Source organism: Helobdella robusta (assembly GCF_000326865.2).
Source record: "Helobdella robusta unplaced genomic scaffold HELROscaffold_25, whole genome shotgun sequence".
NCBI classification, from domain to species: Eukaryota; Metazoa; Annelida; class Clitellata; order Rhynchobdellida; family Glossiphoniidae; genus Helobdella; species Helobdella robusta.
The window spans coordinates 575,080-582,580 of NW_008704310.1; positions in this window are offsets into that span (position 1 = coordinate 575,080).

Sequence of the window (7,501 nt, forward strand, 5' to 3'; positions counted from 1 at the left end):
TCAAAAGATATATGAACGGGTTATACATACACCTACCTACTATATATATATACAATATATATATATATATATATATATATATATATATATGTGTGTGTGTGTGTGTGTGTGAGTGTGTGTGTGTGTATGTATATATATTACCATACAAATTATTACCATATATATAAATAGATATATATATATATTTATACATATATACATTCATTCATTCATTCAAGCATTCATTCATATATTCATTCATTCATTCATTCATTCATTCATTCATTCATTCATTCATTCATTCATTCATTCATTCATTCGTCCATTCATCCATTTATCCATTCATTTATTCATCCATTCATTAATTCACACCCAGATGCACATGCAACAATAAAATACATTGAAATATTATATACATGGACATCAAATGCTATTTTACAGATTGGACGGTTTGACTGGCAGGTTCAAAATTTATCATATTATAATTAAAAGCTCAACAAATTAACATAATTTATTCAATAATGATACAAGCAACTACGCCTTAATGGGCGATGTATATACATAATTTATTAACAAGCGGCTACACAGTGTCTGATGAATATTAATATTTACACGTATAATTTGTAATAAATTGTAAATGAATATTTACAAAATTTTAAAACAAATTGGTCACAAATTCGTTTATATGAAATAAATGAATAGAAATAAGGTCTAAAACTCAACCCTTCAAACAGACATCAAGGTCTCTTTATGTTGATGTCTAATTATTACAATCAATGCTGTAAACTCGGAAAAATTTAGACAAAATTTAACTTAAAAAGTTCCAACAAATAACTTTTTTGATTATTTTTAATTTTATTTCCTTAATGACCTGATGAAAATTTTCTATAAAACTAAAAAACTATAAACTTTAAAATCAAAATCATAAACTGGATGGATGGATGGATGGATGGATGAATTATAAGAAATGGATGGAATGAAGTGGATGGATTAAAACTGATGGATTGATTGAAAGTAATGAAAAAAAATATATAGACCGAATGTATGTACGAAGAAAAAGACGAAGTAAGAAACACAAACGCAAACAAGTTGAATTAACGATTGAAAAGGGAATGGATATGTTTCAAAAGAATGAATGCCCCCGATCCAATCCGATCCGATACGAGTCTTTCTGCTGACAAAACATGACAATATGTCTCAATAATATTGCTCTGTAGAAAAAGAAGTTGAAAGAAATACACCGTAGAAACAATAATAAAAAATGGAATAGATCGAAAGAATAATTGTTCATTTGTATTGGTCAGCTGCTCTATATATGCAAGTTACAACCTTAGGAAACATGTATGATGATATATGCAATCACTATTTTTAATTTTAAATGTATTTTTATAACAATGTTATACATTTTAAGAAACCAGAATTTTCAAAACATTTTCAAAACATTCTTAAACTCGAACTATCTGAAACTTCAATTCCTATTTATAAAATAACAAAAAGAAACATCAAATCGAATGAAAAAAAATGAAAACAACGATATCACAGTGGACAACAAAGTTTAGAAATATCAACCATAAATTAATTAACAGGTGTTTAAAAAAACACGAAAAACTGCTTGTTCGTACTTGAGACGGAATGGGATGAAGTGGTACTGGATTGTAATGAAATTGGATGGGATGAGATAAAATAAAATGGGATGGAGTGATTTAGAATAAGATGGAGTGAGACGAAATGGGATAAATTGGAATGGAATGCTATGAGATGGAATGAGATTGGATAGAATGGGATGAGATGAAACTGGATGAGTGGTGGTTTGGGGCGTAACGCGCATCTAAACGACCTTCATTTGTTTATATATTCTATTACATTTGCACATTTATATGTATACATTTTTTGTTGAAAGATAATAAAAATTTAGAAAAAGAGGTAGAAAGAGAGAGAGAGAGAGAGAGAGAGAGAGAGAGAGAGAGAGGAGAGAGAGAGAGAGAGAGGAGAGAGAGAGAGAGAGAGAGAGAGACAGGGAAATTATACGTATTTTCATGAAAATTTTTTTTGTATTTTACTTGCTTTTTTTCGTTTGTTTGTTTTTCAAATACAACTATTCTATTCATACATGCATTTAATCATATTTCATTCCTAACCTGGTATTTTTAATTCATTTATTCATTCGTTCGTTCATTCATTCATTCATGCATCCAGGCTTTCTATGCATTACATAATCATATATAAGGAGAAAAATATTTCTATTAATTCCAGAGTATTTGCATGAGAATGTTTGTGTCACGTGTGTGCCTTCACCATGCGCTCCCTGCGGTCATGTGATGTTTCTGTTGTGTGTGTGTGGATATGTGTGGATGTGTGTGTGTGAATGTGTGTGTGTGTGTGGATGTGTGTGTGTGTGTGGATGTTTGTGTGTGTGTGGATGTTTGTGTGTGTGTGGAAGTGTGTGTGTGGAAGTTTGTGTGTGGATGTGTGTGTGGATGTGTGTGTGTGTGTGTGTGGATTTGTGTGTGTGGTTGTGTGCGTGGTTGTGTGTTGTTGTATGTTGTTTATATGTTTGTTGTTTTCATAATGGTAGATGGATTTACAGGCATCGTCATCTTTTCATTGGATCATCGAAATTCTTCAACATTTTAATGTTAAATTAGCATCTTTCCAGCCAAACAGTCGATATGTATTGCAACAGAAAGACCAACATGCAACATATGAAGAATTGTTGAGACAGTTGTGGAAAGTCTTTCATAAATCTCATGCGATTGCATGCTGCTTTAAAGAAAAACAATTAGTCCAAAAGCAGATATTTTAGGTATTAAAACATGAATGGCTTAGTATGCCACTGAAATAATTGAACTTTAAATTATTGGCAAAAATTTATAATTAAATTATGCTTTAAGAAGTAAATATGGAATATCTAACTGAGAAATGATCAGTTTCTAAAAATTTGCGCGCTGTCTTTGTCTATGTAAGGTCCGAAATGTGAGGTATACTTAAATGTGTCTCAAATTTCAACCAGATGCATGTTGCGCAACCGACTCACACGTGTTTCTGCAACACAATCGAGCACACCGGCACAGCATCACGTACATAATCTTATTTCGTCCGCCCTTTTTGCATTTCAGAATTTTCATATTTTCGCGTTCCCTATGTAGCATTTTTATTAGTACGTTAACTCAACTAATGTTGTTTATTGTGCTGTGGTGTGGTGAGTTGTGTGGCTGTTGTGTGGTTGTTGTGTTGGGATGTGTGGTTGTTGTATTTTGTTGTGTGTTGTTGTGTGGTTGTTGTGTTGGGATGTGTGGTTGTTGTGTGTTGGAATATTTTTTGGCTAATCCAAATGTTTAGTAATTTTTCTCAACATTTTATTTTAGTTTTATAATATATAAAACTATGTTGCAATATGTTTTCAATTCAAATGTTTTCACACCAGCATATTTTAAAATATATTTGATAGATACGTATTTCTATTTATGCAAGTTTGGGTGTATGTGTGTGTGTGTATGTTTGTGTTTGTGTGTGTTTGTGTGTGTGTGAGTGAATGGTCTCATCCGTAGATCAACCTTCAGTTAAGAAGGTACACAAAGAAAACATGGAACAGCATGGTGGGATGTGCTCGCCACATGCGACTAACATCAGGACGACCGGGACGTCACGGCGACAACCTCACACGCAGTGCAGACAGATAGGTTCCCAATCAATGCTTTCAGCGTCTCTGCGAAATATTCTTTCCCCGCGCCGTCGTTCGCCGTGCCAATCGGGCTGGTGGACACTTTTTCAACATTCAACTATCAAATATGATACTATTTCTTAAGAGATCTTGTGGGCGGTGAGCATTTTTATCTAATTAATTGAAAACGCTCTATGGAGAAATGGGTTTGAAGATCAGTCATTCAAATTTTGAACATCCTGGAAGCAACAAATTGAAACGGGAGCAGCTTGCCGCTATTTTCATTATTCTGCAACATTCAACTCTGATGACATGACATTAATTATTCAAACGTCAACAACATCAACAATGCTGGCAGCAACCAACCTTATGTGACATCAACTTCATCGAAATATATCAAGACAACCAGCTAAGATAACAACAACTCAAACAAAGTATCCACTGAAATATCAAAATTACAACATTCAAATATTTTCCAACTGGCTTCAAATTGCGCGCGTGTGTGTGTGTTCATGTGTGTGTGTGTGTGTGTGTGTGTGTGTGTGTGTGCGTGCGTATATATATATATATTTACAATATTCTATATATACATACATACTTACATAACATTACTCATGCAGATCTGCTTGCAACACTGCAGTGAAAGACAACGATTTTTCTTTTGTCGATAAGTTGTGTTTCTACTGATGTGTGTAGGTACGTGCAGCCGTATAAAACTGCATATAAATTATGTATATTATATATATATGTGTGTGTGTGTTTGTGTGTGTGTGTGTGTGTGGGTGGGTGGGTGTGTGCGGGCGAGTGTTGTAGTTTTACTATTTCGAAATAGACATCACAGACACACACATAAAAGTCAATACTATTTGTTTTATGTCTGCTTCAGTTAATTTGGTAAAAAGATTTTATCAAAGTATATGTGAATTGTTTTTTATTTGAAAGTTATTTCCAGAAACGTGTACGCATATATTATGTTAATGTGGATGTTATATACTGAAACGCGTATGCATATATTATGTTAATGATGTGGATGTTAAATACAGAAACGTGTATGCATATATTATGTTAATGTGAATGTTATTAACGTCCCTCCACCCACATGTACGTGACCTGGCTCTCAACAACCAGCCAACGTACATCTGACTTAATGGGGACATCCTAAAAAATGGGGCGCATACACTACAGACCTGTGTTTGTTTTTGTGGGTTTCGCTGTGCGTGCCTTCATAGGAACTCCTCTTGTTTGAATGAACTGAAATCTACAAGTCCGTTATTATGTTGAATGTTTTGCTACTTGTTTATCTAAACATCCCATGTTACCCACATGCCACATATCAACACCAACACCATACATCAACATCAACACATATTTGAACATCAACACCACTCATCGCATCAACAACCTATCACATCAACACAACACACACACATTACATCAACAACACACACAAAACTCAATAGCAGAAGAATTGAAAATGTTTGAACATCCTGCTCAGCGAGTATCTAACCTAGGCTGGCCACTGTGGCGGTCCCATGTGAGATGATTGAGTTCTTTCACGTAGGTTTCTGTGTTCATAAGTTTTTCTTATTTTTTGAGAAATGTTTGAAAGATTTTATACAAATCACTTTTTTCAAATTTGTTCATGTACAGTGAGCTGTTTTCAGCAAATAATCAGTTGTAACTTCTTCAAATAACTCATACTTTTTCAATTGTAAATTCGGAGAGCTGGAATAACTTTCTTAAAACGTCTTGTATGAAGGTAATAAAACACCTCAAAATTTATGAACATTTCCATAATATTGAGAACGTGCCACTCACAGCAGCACTCTCCCACACGCACACCTCTCGCCTACCTCTCCTCTCACACAAACTTCAACCTCTCACAATTTCACCGGACCGCCCACTCGATCGTTCTTTTGTTTGCGGTCCCTGAGCGGGGTGAACGAATGTTGTGCGGTGCCTCTCAAATATTTTCATGCTGCTCGTACATGGGAAGATGTTGATGCCCTCCAAACAAAATTATTATTCATGTCGTTTGTCAAAACTCGTTAAAAAAACTTTTCGTAGATATTTTCTTCCAATGAATTTGAGGGCGAGTAATTTTTGCAATTGTTTCGGAAGGAGTTTGTCTTCTCCCCCATTGTTTCTGTGAAATTTCCAAAACTCAACTTTCCCCCAGCGTTTACAACTTCGAATAGTTTCTTCAGGGATCTTCCACTCAATTGACTACCAGCCGCAACTGAAACAGCCAAACAATTATTTCCTGCTTTCAATTGAGTTTGTGTTCGGTCGAGCGTTGGATTTTTTCTTGAAAGAACATTTGAAATGCTGCATGAACACAAGATGCCGCTTGATTCATCGCCTCTTCGACACTGGATGAATAACTCCAATAAATTCCGACCAACGTTCACAATGCTTGTTGCTACTTGCAACGACTGCTCATTAAAGAAACAGTTCTATTAACATTTGACAAAGCATATACTTCTAACTCTCCTATGAAGATATTTTTTTCAATTATTATGGTGAAAAAACTCTATGAGAGCAGTGCGAATTTTAAGAAAAAATTCCCAGCAAAGCATCATAGAAGATCTACTAACAATTGATAACAATTAGTGAACCACGAATCTTCATGCATTTAGTGGAAATAACTTGCAACAACATCCAACACAACATCCAACACAACATCAAACACAACATTCAACACAACATCCAACACAACATCCAACACAACATTCTTTATTACCACATCCAATCAAAATCACATTGGAAAACGTAAAACACAATTACGACTAAGTCTAACTATTCCTCACAACAACAACACAACATTAACAACAACTCTCCAACAACTTATCAACAAACACTTTTTTGAATTCCACGGAGATCTCGGAACAGCGTTTATACAAGAGTGCATTATATCTCAAGCCCTGAGGCAACAATGCTGGCTTTGTATGCCTGCTTGCTTGCTTAGATTTCTCTTTGTCCGCTTGTTTGTTTGTTTGTGTGTCTGCTCCCATGTTTGTTTATCTTTGTTTACATCTTTCGCGTGCTTGTCTGTGTTGGTTCTCGTGTTGATTTCTTTTATATTTGTTTACATAATCACTTCATAACGTTCTACCGATATCTGCTTGTGTGATGAAAAAAATTATAATATTCTGGCTGCCGTCTGTACGATTTACATTTTTTGATGTTTCTCTTCAAACTTTTGTTCGTAGATATATCCGTGTGTTGTTTGCAGTTTTGTTTAAAAGTTTTTGATTGATGGTCATAGTTGTCTGTAGATATTTTGTTGATAAAAATGAAAGGTTCAGCATATGTTTATGAACATGTCAGTGCATATGTGAAAAGCAGCATTTGTTGTTCATTGAAAAGAAAATTTAAAATATTTTATTTAACAACCTTTTCTGTATATTTTCGTTCAAACCAAATCCATGTCCCCATCCCTTAATACTTGCAGGTTGCAGGCTGCAAGTTGCAAGTTGCAGGTTGAAAGTTGCAAGTTGCAAGTTGCAGGTTGCAGGTTGCAGCAATAATCACGTCGCCGCGGCACTCTTTCCATCACGAATTCCCATTAAACACGTCATAACGAACTTAATTTCAGATCGATAGTTGCAGCATTTTTCTGCAAGCCTCTACATTTAATGAAAGCGGTCACGTGTCAATGTCAGCTGTTTCTGTGCAAAGATTCGTGTATAATATATTGATATATTGTGTGTGTGTGTGTGTGTTTTGAGTGCGTGTGCATATCAGTGCAATTAATTATTCGCGTGCGTGTTTCAAGATAGAGATGTGGAGAATGATGAAAAAGTAGAAGGAACAGAGTGGTAAACAAATCTTCAGAAGGAATGAAAGGTTTGAAAAGAG